The sequence below is a fragment of the Sycon ciliatum genome, chromosome 4, assembly GCF_964019385.1.
Source record: "Sycon ciliatum chromosome 4, ocSycCili1.1, whole genome shotgun sequence".
NCBI lineage: Eukaryota > Metazoa > Porifera > Calcarea > Leucosolenida > Sycettidae > Sycon > Sycon ciliatum.
The window spans coordinates 14,522,905-14,545,281 of record NC_088646.1 but is presented as its reverse complement, the minus strand read 5'-3'; the positions used below and the strand labels follow the sequence as shown (position 1 = coordinate 14,545,281).

The following is a 22,377-nucleotide window of genomic DNA, read 5'->3' as shown; positions in this document are numbered from 1 at the left end:
CATTTTTGGTTTGCTTGTAGGCCGCTGGCACCCGCATTCAGTGACGCCGAAAATTTGGCACTGCTGTAAATAGTTTAGTCGCAAAGTGAAGAATCACGGGCAAAAAGGCCCAAAACTTCGAGACAGGTTGATATCAGCTTTGAGCAGCTCTGGGCGAAGTGTTTATTGAAATGGGGAAATTTTCTTGGTGCATTTCCCTATGTCCAGCTCTGCAACAAGATCCGGGTGGCGATGGTCAGTTCTTGAGCTTCGAACTGGCAGAAAGGTGAGAAATTGTCGCTTTTTGACCATTTGTGCCCACGTGTCAATTTCAACGTACCTCTGTATACCATGAACCAGCTGTGATGTGAGTGATCGCATTGATTTAATTTTTGGTTTACTTGTAGGCCGCTGGCACCCGCATTCAGCGACGCCAAAAATTTCTGCTGCTGTGAATAGTTTAGTCACAAAGTGAAGAATCACGGGCAAAAGGGCCCAAAACTTCGAGATGGATTGATTTCAGCTTTGTGCAGCCCTGGGGGAAGTGTTTATTTAAGTGTGGAATATTTTCTTGGTGCACTTCCCTATGTCTAGCTATACAAGAAGATCAGGGTGGCGATGGTCAGTTCTTGAGCTACGAAAAGGCAGAAAGGTGAGAAATTGTCGCGTTTTGACCATTTGTGCACACATGTCACTTTCAACGTACCTCTCTATAACATGACCCAGCTGTGATGTGAGTGGTCGGTTTGATTTTATTTTTGGTTTGCTTATAGGCCGCTGCCACCTGCTGTCAGTGACGCCGAAAATTTGGCCCTGCTGTGAATAGTTTAGTCGCAAAGTGAAGAATCACGGGCCAAAAAGGCCCAAAACTTCCAGATAGATAGATATCAGCTTTGAGCAGCCCTCGGTCAGTTCTTGAGCTTCGAACGGGCAGAAAGGTGAGAAAAGTGAAGAATCACCGGCAAAAGGGCCCAAAGTTTCGAGATGGATTGATTTCAGCTTTGAGTAGCCCTGGGGGAAGTCTTTATTGAAGTGTGGAATTTTTTCTTGGTGCACTTCCCTATGTCCAGCTATACAAAAAGATCAGGGTGGCGATGGTCAGTTCTTGAGCTTCGAACTGGCAGAAAGGTGAGAAATTGTCGCGTTTTGACCATTTGTGCACACGTGTCACTTTCAACGTACCTCTCTATAACATGACCCAGCTGTGATGTGAGTGGTCGCATTGATTTCATTTTTGGTTTGCTTATAGGCTGCTGCCACCCGCTGTTAGTGACGCCGAAAATTTGGCACTGCTGTGAATAGTTTAGTCGCAAAGTGAAGAATCACGGGCCAGAAGGGCCAAAACTTCGAGATAGAAAGATTTCAGCTTTGAGCAGCCCTGGGGAAAAGTTTATTGAAATGTGGAATTTTTTCTTGGTGCACTTCCCTATGTCCAGCTATGCAAAAGGATCAGGGTGGCAATCGTCAGTTCTTGAGCTTCGAACAGGCAGAAAGGTGAGAAATTGTCGCTTTTTGACCATTTGTGCCCACGTGTCACTTCCAACGTACCTCTCTATAACATGACCCAGGTGTGATGTGAGTGATCGCATTGATTTAATTTTTTTTTTACTTGTAGGCCGCTGGCACCCGCATTCAGTGACGCCGAAAATTTGGGACTGCTGTGAATAGTTTATTGGCAAAGTGAAGAATCACAGGCAAAAGGGCCCAAAACTTCGAGATTGATTGATTTCAGCTTTGAGCAGACGTAGGCGAGTTGTTTATTGAAATGTGGAATTTTTTCTTGGTGTACTTCCCTATGTCCAGCTATACAACAAGATCAGGGTGGCGATAGTCAGTTCTTGAGCTTCGAACGGGCAGAAAGGGGAGAAATTGTCGCTTTTTGACCATTTGTGCCCAAGTGTCACTTTCAACGTACCTCTGTATAACATGACCCAGCTGTGATTTGAGTGGTCGCATTGATTTGATTTTTGGTGTGCTTGTAGGCCGCTGGCACCCACATTCAGTGACGCCGAAAATTTGAGACTGCTGTGAATAGTTTAGTCGCAAAGTGAAGAATCACAGGCAAAAAGGCCCAAAACTTCGAGATAGGTTGATATCAGCTTTGAGCAGCTCTGGGCGAAGTGTTTATTGAAATGGGGAATTTTTTCTTGTTCACTTCCCTATGTCCAGCTTTGCAACAATATCCGTATGGCGATGGTCAGTTCTTGAGCTTCGAACAAGCAGAAAGGTGAGAAATTGTCGCTTTTTGGCCATTTGTGCCCACGTGTCACTTTCAGCGTATCTCTGTATAACATGACCCAGCTGTGATGTGAGTGGTCGCATTGATTGAGATTGAGATTGATTGATTTCAGCTTTGAGCAGACGTAGGCGAGTTGTTTATTGAAATGTGGAATTTTTTCTTGGTGCACTTCCCTATGTCCAGCTATGCAACAAGATCAGGGTGGCGATGGTCGGTTCTTGAGCTTGGATCTGGGAGAAAGATGAGAAATTGTCGCATTTTGACCATTTGTGTCCACTTGTCACTTTCAACGTACCTCGTACCTCAACGTTGCCTGTAGGCCGCTGGCACCCGCATTCAGTGACGCCGAAAATTTGGGACTGCTGTGAATAGTTTAGTCGCAAAGTGAAGAATCACGGGCAAAAAGGCCCAAAACTTCGAGATAGGTTGATATCAGCTTTGAGCAGCTCTGGGCGAAGTGTTCATTGAAATGTGGAATTTTTTTCTTGGTGCACCTCCCTATGTCCAGCTATGCAACAAGATCCCGGTGGCTATGGTCAGTTCTTGAGCTTCGAACTGGCAGAAAGGTGAGAAATTGTCGCTTTTTGACCATTTGTGCCCATGTGGCACTTTCAACGTACCTCTGTATAACATTACCCAGCTGTGATGTGAGTGGTCGCATTGATTTCATTTTTGGTTTACTTGTAGGCCGCTGGCACCCGCATTCAGCGACGCCGAAAATTTGGGACTGCTGTGTATAGTTTAGTCGCAAAATGAAGAATCACGGGCAAAAGGGCCCAAAACTTCGAGATGGATTGATTTTCAGCTTTGAGCAGCCCTGGGCGAAGTGTTTATTGAAATGTGGAATTTTTTCTTGGTGGACTTCCCTATGTCCAGCTATGCAACAAGATCCAGGTGTCGATGGTCAGTACTTGAGCTTCGAACAGGCAGAAAGGGGAGAAATTGTCGTTTTCTATCATTTGCCGACATGTCCCTTCCAACGTACCTCTGTACATGACTCCGCTGTGATGTGAGTGGTCGCATTGTTTTCATTTATGGTTTACTTGTAGGCCGCTGGCACCCGCATTCAGTGACGCCGAAAATTTGAGACTGCTGTGAAGAGTTTAGTCGCAAAGTGAAGAATCACGGGCAAAAAGGCCCAAAACTTCGAGATAGGTTGATTTCAGCCTTGAGCAGACCTGGGCGAGTTGTTTATTGAAATGTGGAATTTTTTCTTGGTGTACTTCCCTATGTCCAGCTATAGAACAAGATCAGGGTGGCAATAGTCAGTTCTTGAGCTTCGAACGGGCAGAAAGGTTAGAAATTGTCGCTTTTTGACCATGTGTGCACACGTGTCACTTTCAACGTGCCTCTGTATAACATGACCCAGCTGTGATGTGAGTGGTCGCATTGATTTGATTTTTGGTTTGCTTTTAGGCCGCTGGCAACCGCATTCAGTGACGCCGAAAATTTGGGACTGCTGTGAATAGTTTAGTCGCAAAGTGAAGAATCACGGGCAAAAAGGCCCAAAACTTCGAGAAAGATTGATTTCAGGTTTGAGCAGACCTGCTCAATTTGTATCTTGTGAATACCGTGCAATTATACTGTTCTCATTGTGTGTTTGGACAGAGGAACGTGTCTAACGAAAAAGACGGAAGTTGCATGCTGTCTTGACGACCTGAAAATTGTATGATTGTACTCGTATGAATGGTCCTATGCACGTAGAAACTCACCCAGGCCGCTATTCAGTGAACATTCCGCTTGTGTACATGCTGCATTTTCCGGGTTTGACAGCTGCATCCATGTTTAAGCTGCACCCCCGCCTCCCCTCCTTTCGGGCCCAGCATTTGTATCTTCGTTGATATTCAGTGTATAACAGGCATGTCCAACTTTGAATGTTTTGTCAACCTAACTAGGTATCGGTATATGCGCAACGCGTTGCCAGTGGTTAAAAGTTGAGAAGTACGACCAGAGTTGTAACAAAAGTTACCCAGTTATCCTGCACTCAGTACTGACAACATGTAGAAGCGTCTTGCTAGTACAATGATGTATTACACTACATGAAAAATAGTTGAATGACACATGAATAAAATAGTTGAATGACACATGAATAAAATAGTTGAATGACACATGCACATCATATGCATACTGTGATGTAACACTGGTTGATTCACAAAATGGGACACGTACTGTCGGCTGAAGTGATTGGGACAAGCTCGGCGATAGCTTTTATATTGCTGGTCAGATTTCAAATGATCCCTTTTGCAAGGTGTATCACAGGTCTTCCCTGCTGACTTTTGATTGATCTTTATTCTTACAATGGCCGTAGCCAAAGATATTGTACAACATAATAATTATGTTGACAAGCATGTGATAGCGGGTGTTCACACGAAGGAACACGTTATCTTATATTTTCACTCCAAATACAATTACACCTGAAAGAGCAGCCTAGCTAGCTACACAACGCGAACCAAGGAACTACTAAAACCGAAAACATTCCATGTCGGTACACAACCGAAGACAAAAGGCAAAGATGAAGTAATTTATGCCGCACTGTCAGCTGGCAAAACAGCAGAGGCGTAGCCACCGCACACGCGCTGTTGTACGGCACGAAAGCTAGCCATGATACTTTGCAATACAAATGTATGACCATGCACAGCAACAAGCAACAACACACAGCTAAGAAGTAGATGCATGTAATACATGAACGGCCAGTTGGAAATAGTTATGACGCCACTTTGTAGATCGCCCCCATGAATAGAAAACCACAAGAGAGACAGGGAAGACTACAGCCTACAGTGTAGCTCAGGCCTTGATACATGAATCACTATTGCAGTATTGGCACAAGACAGAGAAAGGACTGCTCCAGCTATCAATAATAAAAGGAACCATTACTTCTAGTCTTAGTGATGCCATGCCAGAGAAATATTACGTACTACCGTCTGAACATCCTCCCCCTCGCAATATGCACCCAGATGTTGCATGATGCCTATCCTTACAACTACCAGTACCAAGCTAAGAGAAAAGTGAATCGAAAGGGCAAGTCCAGTGGTAGGAAGCTACAAAAAAAACAAAAACAATGCATGAATCATTAATGGGGGTCGTCACTGAGCAGTACCTCCATTCTGGCATGTAGGGAGAGCCGTCTAACATTCCAGTGGGCAGACTCGAGTGATGGATCTCTTCAGAGTCTTCCCGCCCACTTGCATGGCCACCACACGCACATGTCCGTCCGGACCAGGGAAAACTTCCGTGACTCTGCCGAGCGGCCAACGCCCACGCGGGGAGCTTGAATCCATCACCAGGACAACGTCGTCAACGGCCAGATCGCGTCGCTGGTGTCGCCACTTTATCCGCTGATTCAACCGTGGGACAAACTCTTTCAGCCAGCGATGCCAGAAATGGTCGATGAGCATTTGAACATATCTCCAACGTCTCTGCAGTTGACACCCCTTCTCGTCCGTTGTTGCAATAACCAGCTGGCCCTCGGCCATGCCATGAAGGAAATGGTTCGGAGTTAGCGGCCCTGGATCCTTCGGACTAGCCGATTGGTAGGTGATGGGCCTGGAGTTGACGAGGGACTCTGCTCCGCTGAGAGCAGTGACCAACTCCTCGTCCGTCACAGATGCGTCTCCAAGGATGGCATGTAGAGCTCGTTTGGCGGCTCGAATCATTGCCTCGTGAACTCCCCCGAAATGAGGAGCTAATGGCGGGTTGAAACTCCATTTCACGCGTCTGCAGGCCATGGCTTTCCGGACGGTGGTATTGTTCAGTTGGCCAACAAGCTCACGTAGCTGGCGGTCGGCATTCACGAAGTTGCCTCCATTGTCCGACAGAACCTCCATTAGACAACCTCGTCGGTTGGCCATCCGGTTAAAGGCGTTCAGGAAAGAATTTGCATCCAATGCGTACGCCATCTCCAAATGGACCGCACGAGTCAGCAAACACGTGAAGAGGCACAGATAGCGTTTGTGGCGAGTCTTTCCTCTCCCCTGCACAGTTTCGAACGGCCCTCCGTAGTCAACGGCTACCCTGCTGAAGGCTCTCAGTGGCTCACACAATCGCTTTGCTGGCAACGGGGCCATGATTTGCTCTCCCGCACGGGCTTTTAGTCGTCGACACACCATGCAGTCTTTCTCCCAGTCACGGATCTCCTCCCGTGCTGCTTCGACAAGATAGTGATCAGAGAGAGCTGCCAACGTTTCATTCGTCCCGCCATGATGACGTTGCTCATGGCAATCTTTGACAATAAGCCGGGTGGTCGGATGTTTCCGGGGGAGAAGAATCGGGAAGCGCACATCAAACGGCAACCAGTCAGCCAGCTTGGTGCGACCATCGCAGCGCAATAGTCCGTCGTCGTCCAGTCGAGGCGATAACCTCGCCAAACGTGACTTCAGCGGAAGTGGTTGACCATTCTTCACTAGCTTCAGATCCTCCGCGAATGCCTCGTGCTGTGCCTCTTTGATGATGGAAAGGCTGGCAGCGTCCATGTCCTCGCCGGTTAGCTCTCCGCTCAACTCCTCACCTCCACGGCAGTTGGTGATGAAGCGAATTGCCCAAGCCCGTACTCTGACTACGCGCGTCCAGTCTGAGAAGCGCCGAGAGCACAAGCTGGGTACTTTCTCGGACATAAATGACATCACCTCGGGCTGTGCAGCCTTGCGAGCTTCCGCTCGAGCAGCTGGGTCTTGGCCACCCACGATCTTGGCTGGCCATTCAGATTCTTCTTTCTGCAGGAAGGCCGGTCCTTGCCACCACAGCTCAGTTGCAACCAGTTGCTCTACCCCAGCTCCCCGTGACGCCAAGTCAGCTGGGTTGTCGCTGGAGGGAACGTACCGCCATTGACTGGGCGACGTAACAGTCTGGATGTGGCTGATGCGATTCGCCACAAACGGTTTGAAACGTCGGCTGTAGCTGCGAATCCAGAGCAGCACAGTTGCACTGTCGCTCCAGAAAATCACCTCTGACATGGCAATGGTCATGATCTGACTGAACTTCCGGGCCAGCTGAAGGCCAAGCACAGCCGCCAGCAATTCCAGCCGGGGGATACTTTGTGTTCTTGTCGGCGCCACTCTGCTCTTGGCTCCAGCGAGACGAACGTTTCCCTCAGAGCCACGCTGCACGGTGGAGCTGTAGACCACGGCACCATACGCCACACTCGATGCATCACAGAAAACATGCAGCGTCACGCCACTGGCCACGTCCGGGATGAGACATCTTGGTACTCGAACTAAACTGAGCTTCGCCAGGTCATTGAACCACTGGCGAGCGCTGGTGTCGATGCCATCTGGAACCGGTTCATCCCAGTCAATACCAGCTACCCAACTCTCTTGCATGAGGATCTTGGCTTGGGTCACGAACGGTGCCAGAAACCCCAACGGGTCGAATACGGACGCGACTTTTGCTAGGAGGAATCGCTTGGTGATGCGTTGGTTGGTGAGGTCTGGCGGTTGAACGCTGAAGAAGAAGCAGTCTGCCTGACCGTCCCATGACACTCCTAGCGTCTTCACGGATGGTAGCTCTCCTTGGGATAAGTCCAGCTGGGTAGCGCGAGCTTCGGCTGGAATTACCTTCAGGAGCTCGGGCGAGTTGGACACCCACTTGCGCGGCGTCATCTTGGCCTCACCCCACAGATCCATTAGCTCCCGATGAAGAATCTGACCTTGTTCGACATCTTTGGTGCTGTCCATCGTGTCATCCATGTAGGTGGACGCGAGGATAGCTTCTGCTGCCAGGGGATGCGACGCCAAATGTTCCCGGGCTGTCTGCTGAGCAACGTACTGGGCGATGAATGGTGCAGCATTGACGCCAAAGACCAGGCGGTTGAACTCAAAGTGCCGTAAAGGCTTGGCTGGATCCAGGTCCCGCCACACGAATCTGAGGTACTTCCTGTCTGCTGGCGCAACCGACACCTGCAAATACATTTCGGTCACGTCTCAGCCCACTGCTATAGGCTTTTGCCGAAACCTGGTCAACACATCGAACAACTCACGTTGGAGCTTCGGACCAGGGTAGATGGCGTCGTTGAGGCTGAGGCCATGACAGGATGCTGCAGCGTCAAAGACGATCCGCACCTTGGTTGTCGTCTTCTGCGGTCGGACGATGGGAAAGTGGGATAAGTACCAGCATACCTCTTGACCTAGCTCTTCCTTCGCGAGCTCCCGGATATAGCCGTTCCTCTGGTAGGCCTGGAAGACTTGGCCATAAGCCTGGGCAACGAATGGGTCTTTCAGGAGCTTGCGCTCGGTGTGGCCTAGACGTTTCGTAGCCGCACCCAAGTTGTTGCATAATTCTCTCTTGCGATTGTTCCACGGCAGAGACACCTGGTACCGACCGTCCACCTTCTTCAGCGAGTGTTTGACGATGTCTAGGGCTGTCTCTTCCTCCAGCGAGCGCGGGCCGGGCTCACTGAAGCTCTCCTCCGTGCCGCAGCTGTCAATTTGCCAGAACTGCTGTAGCGCGGTCTCTAAGCCGGTTGGTGTTGCTCTCTCCTCACTCTGAAACGCTTGGCTGTGGAACGTCCTTTGACTCGAGTGGGTTCCCGTCACTCTGCCAACACAGGTCCAACCCAGTGGAGTATGACGCGCCACTGGTTGACCAGGCGGGCCGACCACTTCCTGCTGTGACACAAGCAGCTCAGCATAGTCGCTCCCAATCAGCAGATCGACCCTGGCGGGCTCCGCCAGTCTTGCGAACGGAATCTCTCTCAGATGAGGATACTTGACTGCTTCCTTGACCCACTCTACCGGACGAAGATTCCCGGTGACCGAATCAGCCGTCAGCGCCGTCATAGATTGCCGAACACTGCCATCCATGCTGCCAATGGTGAAGCTTACTGGTCTGGTTGTGAATGAGGTCTGCTTGCCATTCAAGGTGTGGACTGTGAATGTCCTCAGCTCCCCGCTGACGCCGAGCTGGTTGGCAATGCTGCCGTTGAGGTAGCTCGTCGTGCTACCGTCGTCCAGCAACGCAATCACTTGCACTGACTTGTTGCCGTTCTCCAAGACGACTGAGACCGTTCGCAGAGCTATCTTGCTCGGGCCTTGGACCATCATGGTGGAATCACTCTTCGTGGACTCCGTCTCCCCCTCGGTGAACGACTGTGGGGTGCGCTGCTCTTGGTCTTTACCGGCGTATGGCGGCGTTACTAAACAGTCGATGGCGGGAGGCAATAACTGGTCCCCTGTCTCCTGACCTGAACCATTGTCTCCATAGTTGCAGAATTGTTCGGCAGGACTGAGTTGGGACTTGTCCGCCGTCATTCCTCCAGCTGCCGTGTTCCCCGATTTTTTCTTGTTTGACTGTGCGGCATCGGGGTTCCTGCTGTCCTCGTGTAGCAAGTCCCGGTGTAGCAAGTAGTGGTGATTGTTGTTGCAGCCGCTCACTGAGCAGGGTCTGGTTCGTGGACAGTGGTGACCTTGGTGATCGCCTCCAAGGCAGCGGTAGCACAGACCATGCTGTTTAGCCTGTCTCCAGCGATTGGCGACGGAAAGCTGCTGAAATGCTTTACACTGCCAGACACCGTGAGGTCCGCCACATTGCCGACATGAAGATCGTCCAGCCGCTGAGCCCGCAGGCCTTGACCACCCTGCATTCTGCGAAGCCTTTCCCCCGAAGTAGGATCGTTGAGGAGCATTCCGGGGTGCCGGAGGCTTGTCCTTCGCACCAACTCCATCTAGTGCTTCGGACGCTCCAACGGCAAACTCCGCTTCCAACGTCACCCACTCCAGTAGTGCTTGAATTCCTGGCTGGCAGGGCTTCTGATGACACCATCGATTGAATTGGGTTAACATCCCAGCCGGCAACTTGGCCAGGAGCTTCCGGTACAACAGCCCATCACCCAGCTCATTGCCTTTTCCGGAGTCGAGGAGGTTGACCACGAGTACGTCGAGGAGATCTGCGAACTTCTGGAGATCTCCTGCTCGGCCGGAACGAATGATTGGGCAGGCCTCGACTTGCTCGTACTGCAGCGACAGCTGTCGTTGGTCGCCTCCAAACTTGCGGTCTAACCGCCTCATTGCGGCCTCGTACGCAGACGGGGTGTATCCCAAGCTCTCGATGGAAGCCAAGGCATCTCCACTCAAATACTGCCGGAGGTGCAGCAGTTTCAAGTCTGCCCTTGCAGACGAGCTACCAACACACGCCATGAAAGCAGCCTTCCATGAGGCATACGCCTGCTTATCGCCGCCGAAGACTGGGATCTGTATAGCCTTCAGTTGCTTGAAAATTTCATCTGGTGGCTGCTTGACAGGTGGAGGCTGAGACACAGCACGCTGGTGGCTGGCGGACACACCTGCTCCTGGCAATGCTGAAAAGGCACCAATGCCCATGGCCTGATGACTTGAGGCTACCTGTGGTGGCCCACTGGCCTGGGTGTACAGATAGTTGGCGGACTGATATGGCAGAGATGATGTAGGGTGTAGTCCTGACACAGGAGCCTGAGTACTACTGCCCTGCTGGCCTGGACTCTTCGCGACTTGAAGTTGAGGGGCCTTGGTCTCACTCACTCTAGTATATGCACTGGACACACATACAGCACTCCGTGTTGGCACAGCAGGCTGTAGTACAGGCAAGGCAGGGCTTCTTTCACACTCTGACCTCCTACTCCCAGCTTCCATTGGTGGCCTTGTTCTAGCCCCAAGCTCTGCCTCTCTGTTACTACTGCCGGAGACACTTGTGGTCACAACCACTTCATCACTGTCTTCTACTCTTGCCTGGTTCTCCTGAACCAGCGCCACGCCATCACCAGGCTCATCCCGATCCTGGGAGCCTTCACTTCTGCCCAGCGATATCACACTCAGTGGACTTCCTGGCTCTTCCACTGGTGCCTGGGCATACTGATGATACGCTGGCCTGTCTGGGTGGCTGTTCCGTGCAGCCGTCCACGCTGGCTGGTGTTCTAGGAACTCCTGATACAGCCTTGTGACCTCCTTCATCTCTTTCTCCGCTTCCTCCATCTCATCGGTCACTTTAGCCACTGCGAGCGCATCGTTCATGCCGCCAGCCCACTCGAGTACGTCCATGAACACACCGTTCAGGGCATCCTCGATCATTTCTAATTCGCCAAACAACGACCTCGCAGCTTCCTCTTCAACTCCGTCACGCAAGGCCACGATCACGGCTCTGCGACACCTGGTGAACTTTCTCTTGCGATTCGCTTTTTCAGCTTTCATTTTCACGAACATCAGTTCATTCGATCGCTGGTCACTTTGACCATGTTCGTCCTCTTCGACTTCCTCGTCCTCCTCGATCACGTCGCCTGCCCTCTCTGCCATGGCACCTAAAAAGAGCTCAGTTCTCTGACTGCTAGCCCTGATTGTGCTCTCACTCTCAGGCTCCGGCGACGACATGATCTAAATAATTTAAATTTCCGAAACTGAACTGCTCACTCAGGCGATAACCATCCTCTGCTACCAGAATGTTCACACGAAGGAACACGTTATCTTATCTTTTCACTCCAAATACAATTACACCTGAAAGAGCAGCCTAGCTAGCTACACAACGCGAACCAAGGAACTACTAAAACCGAAAACATTCCATGTCGGTACACAACCGAAGACAAAAGGCAAAGATGAAGTAATTTATGCCGCACTGTCAGCTGGCAAAACAGCAGAGGCGTAGCCACCGCACACGCGCTGTTGTACGGCACGAAAGCTAGCCATGATACTTTGCAATACAAATGTATGACCATGCACAGCAACAAGCAACAACACACAGCTAAGAAGTAGATGCATGTAATACATGAACGGCCAGTTGGAAATAGTTATGACGCCACTTTGTAGATCGCCCCCATGAATAGAAAACCACAAGAGAGACAGGGAAGACTACAGCCTACAGTGTAGCTCAGGCCTTGATACATGAATCACTATTGCAGTATTGGCACAAGACAGAGAAAGGACTGCTCCAGCTATCAATAATAAAAGGAACCATTACTTCTAGTCTTAGTGATGCCATGCCAGAGAAATATTACGTACTACCGTCTGAACAGCGGGTAGTATGTGTAGACTACGATGATCATTAGGTAATACTAGTACGGTAGAGACGCGCGATGAAGAACGTCGAGCCAAAGAACGTCCGGCATGAAATGCTAAGAACGCCACAGCCTAAAGTTAAGAACGGCAGTGTTGGTTTTCCGGCAGCGTTTGGGATAGATATGATCCACAACGAATTGTTTCCAAGAACGTGCTATAAGAATGCAGCAAGATTGCCGAACAAATATAATAAGAACGCCCCAGGCCAATCGCTTGGAAACAACGTTCTTGGACGTGCAACTCTACTGTAATACGGATATATGTGTAGTTCATTGCCATGTTTGGTGTGTGTGTGTATGTGTGTGTGTGTATGTGTGTGTTGTGTGTGTGTATGTGTGTGTGTGCCTGTGTAAATGCGTGCACTTGTGCATGCGTGGCACGGGTGTATTTTTCTTGTTCGTTACTCTCGTTTTTCTCAGGAGGAGGCCAGCTGAGACACTATAGTTGTGATGATGAAAGTTGGGCAATGATGAATACAAGCAAAAGGCTGTTCAAAGAATTTCCAACTACAACCCTGCAGACCGGGAGCCAAATGAACAGGACCTCGACCAGCTTCAATAACATCTGAACATGTTTCTATAAGGAAGAGTTGACAAGGTACCTGAACATTACAATGACTCTTGCCATCTTGAAAGAACACTCCGCACGCGCACACACGCGAACGGTTTTTTTTGCTTGTTGGCCCGCACACTGCTTGGCGTTTAGAATATACATATGCCTTGTTACTGTGCAGATACATTGTGTCTGGTATAGCGAAATATGACCAGCACTTGATTGTATTGGGATGAGTGGCCTTTTGGATTATAATGGAACTTGGACTTCACTCCTATGAATCAGATACTGCCAGGCTGCCAAGGATGTGCACACACAACTGCTTTGTTCACGGGACAAAATCCGGTGGCCCGCACTCCACCGGATTATATACTGCATTGCATTGCTGGTGCCAATGTAGTGTACTTTATGTATGGAGATTTGTGATGACCTTGGTGTATGCTATTTACTGTTGCTAACATGCAAAATTCCTACTCCGTCTAGACAAAGCCTTGTAAATTTGAGTTTCCAAATTTTCGATACCTCGGCCAAGATTGCCATGTCCAGCATGGCGAGACAGATAAGTGGAGCTAAATTTTGTCAAAATTTACTCCTTTTGTTAATGGAGAGAGAGGAAGAAGGAGATGGATTGATTGAAAAATATAATAATATTATATATTATATAGAGGGAGAGAGAGAGAGGGGGGGGGGGGGGAGAGATCAATCAGCAAGCCTGAGAAGAGGCTTCTAAGATTTTCTGCTCCGGTAGAATTTTCCTGCTTGTTTCCGCTCCTCATGCAGAAACAATAAGCGTTCAGCAGGCAAAGAAGAAAACACTTGTTGAACTCTGATTGGCCGAGGGCGATTGGCCAGTCATTTCAGGTGTGAAGTGCTGAGCCAGGATAGGCTATAAAAGTAATCATTCCAGGAGGGGATGGTGGTCGGGGTTTGGGATGGCAGATTTTTTACACTTTCTTCTCCAGGCTTGTTTCTCCTCCCTCATGCAGAAACAACAAGAGTTCAGCCATCAGCAGGCCAAGAAGAAAACACTTGTTGAACTCTGATTGGCCGAGGGCGGTTTACCAGTCATTTCAGGTGTGAAGTGCTGAGCCAGGATAGGCTATAAAAGTAATCATTCCAGGAGGGGATGGTGGTCGGGGGTTTGGGATGGCAGATTTTATAGATTTTCTTCTCAGCTTAAACTTCTGCATGAGGAAGGAGAAACACTGTTGTTTCTGCATTAGGGTAGAATGGGGATGGTGGTCGGGGTTAGATTTTCTTGTGGTCGGGGTTTGGGATGGCAGATTTTTTACACTTTCTTCTCCAGGCTTGTTTCTCCTCCCTCATGCAGAAACAACAAGAGTTCAGCCATCAGCAGGCCAAGAAGAAAACACTTGCTGAACTCTGATTGGCCGAGGGCGGTTTACCAGTCATTTCAGGTGTGAAGTGCTGAGCCAGGATAGGCTATAAAAGTAATCATTCCAGGAGGGGATGGTGGTCGGGGTTTGGGATGGCAGATTTTGATTTTCTTCTCAGCTTAAACTTCTGCATGAGGAAGGAGAAACACTGTTGTTTCTGCATTAGGGTAGAATGGGGATGGTGGTCGGGGTTAGATTTTCTTCTCCAGGCTTGTTTCTCCTCCTTCATGCAGAAACAGAAAGTTCAGCCATCAGCAGGCCAAGAAGAAAACACTTGCTGAACTCTGATTTTCTTCTCTAGGCTTGTTTCTTCTCCTTCATGCAGAAAAAAAAACATAACATGAGTTCAGCCATCAGAAGTCCAAGAAGATAACACTTGCTGAACTCTGATTGGTTGAGGGTGGTTGACCAGTCATTTCAGAATTTTTAGAATTCTCTCTGCCGGCTTAGAGAATTCTAAAATTCAGTCAATCAGAGCAGGGACGGTATACCCTAGTACCCAATCACAATCCTATTTCAAACAGCACTCGAGCTAGACAATGAGCGCCGTTACATCAAAATATCTCCTTTCTGCCATCGCTCACACATACACACACACACACTATTGGCTCATTGGACGCCCATTGCGGGAGGCGATGATAACGATGCTACAACAACCATAGCCACTTATGCTAGGAGTGCACCATTCAACAGCTTGCAAGGCTGCAGAATTGACTGCCACTGTTCAGGAGGGTCTACACCACACAGCTATGAAGTGGCTTTTTCTGGCCAGTGAATCCCTACTTTTTGGTTTTTTTAATTTTTTTCATGCACACACATCACATCACATACTCTGCATGCACTGGCTGTTGGTAACCACCGAGGAGAATGAAAGAAAAGTCGGGAGGAGTCTGAGAAAGAGAAGAAAGACTTGCACACGCACACACACAATAGAATTGTACCGCACAATTAATCGAATATGACGGTAGCATGGGGTGTACGTTCCAAGCGGCAGGGAGGCCCAGAGGCCCCGCACAATACACTGCCGCAGAAGCATGGTACACTGTACCTTACAAGCTACAATGTCACATCCAATCACCCAGCTCTCCCGGCATTAGAATCACCCAGCTCTCCCGGCATTAGAATATAACAAGCTGTAAACTGCTTAGTGGTTGACGATAGGGGAAGCATTCATGCTGCGCTCCTTGTAAGCCCATGGGGTACAAGCAGCCATGCTAGCAACCGTGAGTTTCATGCGGGGAGCATCTCCTCAGTACACACACACACACACACACACACACACACACACACACACACACACACACACACACACACACCATTGGACCATTGGACGCCCATCGCCGGAGGCGATGATAGCGATGCTACAGCAGAAGCCATATCAGCTTGTGCTGGGATTGCACCATTCAACAGCTTGCAAGGCTGAAGAATTGACCGCTACACCACACAGCTACACACACACAGACACAGACACACACACACACACACACACACACACACACACACACACACACACACATGCGCACAAGCCCACTGCTATGACATAACGACGACCATGATCCACGCACAACAAGCAAGAAAGCAGCAGCAAGCAGCAACAAGCGGCAACAAGCAGCACACTCGGAAAATTATTTTTTTCAGACACATGCAAAATTGAACGTTGACCGTTGATGTCCTCTGCATCACTGTAGATGTTTGCAGCAGTAATAGCGTGCGTTACAGTGGCCCACAGTTCTGTCCGATGCACGTCTGAAGGCAAAGAAAAATATCACACAAATACAGTGGAACATAGATTATCCCCACATCACCTATCCGCAAGATCAAGTATCGGAATGGCAGCCGGAAGGCCGATTACCCGGAATGGCAGGTCATCCAAAATTTCCAAAAAATATAAACAATAAAAAGATGACAACGCAGTACTTGATTTCACCAATGCACTCGTGTAGTCTGTAGATATACCAGGTAAGTGTGTGCTGCTAGCATGCCCGTCGTCAATGCATGGTAGTACGTATTTTCGATGATGAATCTGTATCACACGCATGTACATGGTCATTCTATGAGCCCTATGCTACAAGCTTATTTGTACATGGTCATTCTATGAGCCCTATGCTACAAGCTTATTTGTACATGGTCATTCTATGAGCCCTATGCTGCAAACTTATTTGTACATGGTCATTCTATGAGCCCTATGCTACAAGCTTATTTGTACATGGTCATTCTATGAGCCCTATGCTACAAGCTTATTTGTACATGGTCATTCTATGAGCCCTATGCTACAAACTTATTTGTACATGGTCATTCTATGAGCCCTATGCTACAAGCTTATTTGTACATGCTCAGGTAGAATAAGGACACTTTTCTGGTGCCGCTGTACTTCAAGATCAGCGCTGCAACTCGCCATGGTGATAATGTGGCTGACGTCATGTTACCAAGGAAAACATGGCGTTTGGCCGTGTTCGCCGCACTCGAGCGCTCACCTTTTTTCACAATCTTGTTTTGAAAAATACTTCAAGTCTTTTGCAGCACTTTTGGAGGCCAGTCACATCGCGATCTGTACGAGTATCTTTATCGTGGCCATTGTCTTGTGTCGTTTTGAGCTCGAATAGCTTTCTCTGATGAAGGATTCAAAATATATCATGACGTTCTCTTTTATCGTGGGCATGAAGCTCCCCACTCGCAGCGGGGATGACATCGGACGGAATAAATGTGTCGAGTCCCGAGCAGGAGTTCTGCTGACACAAGTGATTAGCTCCTCGCGACCTGGGGCATGTGAGGACTACAGTTCTAGTTGGGCAATACCCCACGGACACATCTAGCTGGAAGCGCAGAGTCGATTGAGAAAAATGACCAAGATCATAAAGAAGGCTTGTTTGCTTCCACAAAATGTTTTAGTAGCCGAGTCCACGCACTGAAAACTGCACTTGCATTGTTCCTGTCCAGTCGACTAGTCATACAGTACATCAGTGCAGTACAGAGTGCACTTGCAAGTCACTACGACACGAGCACAGTCGCGTGTACAGACTCTGTTCACAGTTGTGACCAGCGATCGCGCGTGGGAGTCAAGTACCCTACTCAAGTGCGCATGCTCGGCTCGCTGCATGCACTGTCTGTAGATCTACAGCAGATTGCTGGTGTGATGCACTACATGTACAGCACAGTCATTCATGTGTAAGAGACAATGTCGGCTATTTTGAAACGGCAATGACAGCTTCATCCATAAACGCGGAGCGTTGGGAATGTCTTTGGCGAATGAGAGCTGTTGCATTGGCTAGCTGTACATCCCAGCAAGCGGGAATGTGCTGGATATCGATACTAAACACCCGTTCATCGCGGTGGTGAGTCTGAACAGACTCCGAGGTACGACAGCTTCGTATACTAAATGTGTACAGTGCGTATGGTGAAACAAGTCGATACTGGTTTCCAGCGAAATGTTGTTATCTATGTACAATATCCACCAATATCCTTTATCTAGGGCCCAAAGGCTATCCAGTTCACCAGGATTTGTGGCCTTACTATTTTTCGTTTTCTCCGCGTTTTGGGTTGAAATCTGAACATAAAAAGTAGCACTGATGACGTCATTCAGCTCGTAATTTAAATTTGATATTGGAAATCGATGACAACTAACCCAATGTATCACCACAGAAAATTTGGTTGAAAAATATTAATGTATGCCAAAGTTATTACCAATACAAGTTTTGTACACACATGATCACCTTATTATACCTGAGTGGTCATTCTATGAGCCCTATGCTACAAGCCTATTTGTACATGGTCATTCTATGAGCCCTATGCTACAAACTTATTTGTACATGGTCATTCTATGAGCCCTATGCTACAAGCTTATTTGTACATGGTCATTCTATGAGCCCTATGCTACAAACTTATTTGTACATGGTCATTCTATGAGCCCTATGCTACAAACTTATTTGTACATGGTCATTCTATGAGCCCTATGCTACAAACTTATTTGTACATGGTCATTCTATGAGCCCTATGCTACAAGCTTATTTGTACATGGTCATTCTATGAGCCCTATGCTACAAACTTATTTGTACATGGTCATTCTATGAGCCCTATGCTACAAGCTTATTTGTACATGGTCATTCTATGAGCCCTATGCTACAAGCTTATTTGTACATGGTCATTCTATGAGCCCTATGCTACAAACTTATTTGTACATGGTCATTCTATGAGCCCTATGCTACAAGCTTATTTGTACATGGTCATTCTATGAGCCCTATGCTACAAGCTTATTAATTTGTACATGGTCATTCTATGAGCCCTATGCTACAAACTTATTTGTACATGGTCCTTCTATGAGCCCTATGCTACAAGCTTATTTGTACATGGTCATTCTATGAGCCCTATGCTACAAGCTTATTTGTACATGGTCATTCTATGAGCCCTATGCTACAAACTTATTTGTACATGGTCATTCTATGAGCCCTATGCTACAAGCTTATTTGTACATGGTCATTCTATGAGCCCTATGCTACAAGCCTATTTGTACATGGTCATTCTATGAGCCCTATGCTACAAACTTATTTGTACATGGTCATTCTATGAGCCCTATGCTACAAGCTTATTTGTACATGGTCATTCTATGAGGCCTATGCTACAAACTTATTTGTACATGGTCATTCTATGAGCCCTATGCTACAAGCTAATTTGTACATGGTCATTCTATGAGCCCTATGCTACAAGCTTATTTGTACATGGTCATTCTATGAGCCCTATGCTACAAACTTATTTGTACATGGTCATTCTATGAGCCCTATGTAACTTATTTGTACATGGTCATTCTATGAGCCCTATGCTACAAGCTTATTTGTACATGGTCATTCTATGAGCCCTACGCTACAAGCTTATTTGTACATGGTCATTCTATGAGCCCTATGCTACAAACTTATTTGTACATGGTCATTCTATGAGCCCTATGCTACAAGCTTATTTGTACATGGTCATTCTATGAGCCCTATGCTACAAGCTTATTAATTTGTACATGCTCATTCTATGAGCCCTATGCTACAAGCTTATTTGTACATGGTCCTTCTATGAGCCCTATGCTACAAGCTTATTTGTACATGGTCATTCTATGAGCCCTATGCTACAAACTTATTTGTACATGGTCATTCTATGAGCCCTATGCTACAAGCTTATTTGTACATGGTCATTCTATGAGCCCTATGCTACAAGCTTATTTGTACATGGTCATTCTATGAGCCCTATGCTACAAGCTTATTTGTCACTCTCTCATTATACGAACATTTCCCCCATCTGAGTCCCTTCTGAACAATGTCTGCCCAGAAGGGTTTTGATGCGATTGACGTTATGTATCTAATATTGACTGAGTAAGAGGTCAATATTGGAAATAAAAGCCGAGTAAAAGACCGAGGCGAAAGTACGTAGCTAGCCTGAGCAGTGCAGACATGACCATGGAAGAGTACATAGCTAGCCTGAGCAGTGCAGACATGACCATGAAAGAGTTTATACTACGCACATGCACACCAGTACTTGTACAACTAAAGTGCGATGCACAATATCACTTCTCTGATGTGATGAGCGTCAAGCGAAAGTCTTTTCACATCGCGCAAAACAGTCTTCGATGCACAATGCACAGCACATCGCAGCGAAATCCAGGAGGGCACGTACAGTCCAAAACTGTACGCGAGCCGCAGAACTTGTGTCACGTGTGCCTGCCGTGAAACAGTGACGCGCATCGCTCGTCGCTAGTCGGCGAAGTTGAACTGGGCTCAATTTCCCGCGATGCAACCTTTCACGGAGCTGCGACAGCCTGCAATGCAAAGTTTTGCAGAAAAATAACTCTTGATCACATGGCTCGTCGCTCATCACGTCGCAGAAGTGATATTGTGCATCGCGCTTAAAGGGGAAGTTAAGGCAAAAATTAAAATTTCACCAGTTGTAGTCTTCGGGGTGCTGAGTCGAATGGTCTTGGTCCGAGGAAGCTGAGACGCTCCCTTCCTACTTGAATCCCAATCGAACTCGCGCACTTCCACCGAAACTGGGTGACTGCGCCCTACGAGATGGGGATTTGTATGCAAAATGTCACTAAAAGCGCCATTTCGTTCTTATAAAAGCACGGATGACCGCGATTGGCCCATATGCTGTAGTCTTTTGGACGCTGAGTCGACTGGTTTTGGTCCGAAAAGGCTGCGATGCAGCGTTCCGCCTTTATTCCCAATCGAACATGGTTGAACAAGCGGTCACGTGCTCCTGCGTACACCAGTCACCTGGTCACCGTGCCTGCAGGGTACAACTTACTAGCCTGTTTGACCTTTTTTGGGTGCAGTCCTGTCACTCGAGTTGAACCTTGGTGTGAAAGTTGTCACCTGCTGGCGTGGTGACCAGGTGATTTTGGCACCCAGGAGCACGTGACCACTTGTTCAACCATGTTCGATTGGGAATAAAGGAGGAACGCTGCATCGCAGCCTTTTCGGACCAAAACCAGTCGACTCAGCGTCCAAAAGACTACAACATATGGGCCAATCGCGGTCATCCGTGCTTTTATAAGAACGAAATGGCGCTTTTAGTGACATTTTGCATACAAATCCCCATCTCGTAGGGCGCAGTCACCCAGTTTCGGTGGAAGTGCGCGAGTTCGATTGGGATTCAAGTAGGAAGGGAGCGTCTCAGCTTCCTCGGACCAAGACCATTCGACTCAGCACCCCGAAGACTACAACTGGTGAAATTTTAATTTTTGCCTTAACTTCCCCTTTAACATGGCGTCAATATGGTCGAGGGCCGCATCGGTACTGGGTGCCTCACGTCGCAGAAGTGATATTGTGCATCGCGCCGCTTAACATGGCGTCAACATGGTCGAGGGCCGCATCGGTACTGGGTGCCAAATATGCATTTCATGTTGAATTTCACCGAGCGCAACAGCAGTAAACACACTGACTATTGACAACATTGGAAGTATCGCAACTACACTTGACGGGGCATGGAATAACTGAATGTTGCCTACAAGACTAGAAGAGTATGTCAAAGCTATCATCCTACTTACTCTTCGAACGCTCCGTGAAGGGCAATCAAAGTGCAGCTTGTCTCTTCCAAGCAGTACGCATGTGCTGGGGCTTGCGTGTCCGCAAATCTGCTGTGTCCGATCCTCAGCCGGATGTCGACGCCCATTGCATCACAGTGAGTGGTTGCAATAACAATAGTGTGTTGCACTTGCCCACAGTGGGTGGTTGCAATAGCGATAGTGTGTTGCACTTGTCCACTGTCTAGTTTGATGCACGTCTGCAGAGAAAGTTGAAAATGAACACATACACACTGTGAATTCAGCATGTTCTTGTGGCCTCCCAATCGCTGTCCCGGACAGAGAGTGCATTTCAAAAAAATACGAGTAGACAAGAAGTGTTTCACACCTTTTCGGCTGGGTCTTCTTTGGCTGAAACGATTATACCGATTACTCGGTAATTACTCGTTGGAAAAGATATCGAACGAGTATTTTAGTTGCTATCGGCTTATCGGCTTGAAAAAAGTACACTTTTGACGGCGAGAGGTAACATTTCTACCGTGCATGCATTCATTGTCCTATCAAAAAGCATTGTGACGTATGCCGGTACACCTGATACACTGAACTGCGCGGCGTGGAGCTTGCAGTGCGGGTCAAACACTGCAACAGACTCCAGTTCACGCGTGCCATGCAGTGTATGCAGCACAGGTGGTGACCAGGTGACCGTAGCAGCAAGAAAAACGTTTCACTTAATGGGAATGAATATCATCGACTCGCCTTTTGAAAATTGTAGTTTTTCCCTTGTTACAACTGCATTGTAGTGGAATCACTGTTTCTCGAACACTCACCTTTGCCAAGGTGTTCTCCAGCGAACCGAGGACTGGATTGTTGATGAATTTTTGAGTGTGGTATGGAGAAACATACTTCTGTTCGAGCGAAGAAAAAAACGCGTTCTACTGACAGAGCAGGATGGGCTACCTCTTCGCTAACCTCGAGTTGGAAAACTCATCGATATTCCAACTCGGTCACCCTGCAGGCGCGGCTACTGAATTGGACTAGAGAACTTCGACTTCTGCAGCATCGGACAAGCGCTGCAACTAAAAATTACTTGTCGAAATTGGTTTACTTGGCAACTCCACCAGTCGCCCACGTTTGTCTCATCGCACGGGACTCAGAAATTCGCCGACCTGGATCTCGACTGGGTAGCGGCAGTTGGTCATTGCA

At 48.1% G+C, this 22,377-nt stretch overlaps 2 long non-coding RNA genes across 2 annotated transcripts in view; one reads left to right on the top strand and one right to left on the bottom strand.

The window, feature by feature from the left end:
- The first annotated feature begins 218 nt into the window (after window positions 1-218).
- LOC135813624 (uncharacterized) lies at window positions 219-13,300 on the top strand. The gene is made up of 8 exons (XR_010553051.1): window positions 219-265; window positions 574-631; window positions 1,050-1,107; window positions 1,416-1,473; window positions 2,149-2,206; window positions 2,727-2,784; window positions 3,456-3,513; window positions 12,648-13,300. It is a non-coding gene; the product is annotated as an uncharacterized LOC135813624 (long non-coding RNA).
- Window positions 13,301-15,198: 1,898 nt separating this feature from the next.
- The window catches only part of LOC135813623 (uncharacterized), a 10,286-nt gene continuing 3,107 nt past the window's right edge, over window positions 15,199-22,377 (bottom strand). The window contains exons 2-3 of the long non-coding RNA XR_010553050.1: window positions 21,199-21,434; window positions 15,199-15,923 (exon numbers count right to left, since the gene is read on the bottom strand). This is a non-coding gene — a long non-coding RNA (uncharacterized LOC135813623). The remainder of the gene's footprint in view (window positions 15,924-21,198; window positions 21,435-22,377) is intronic.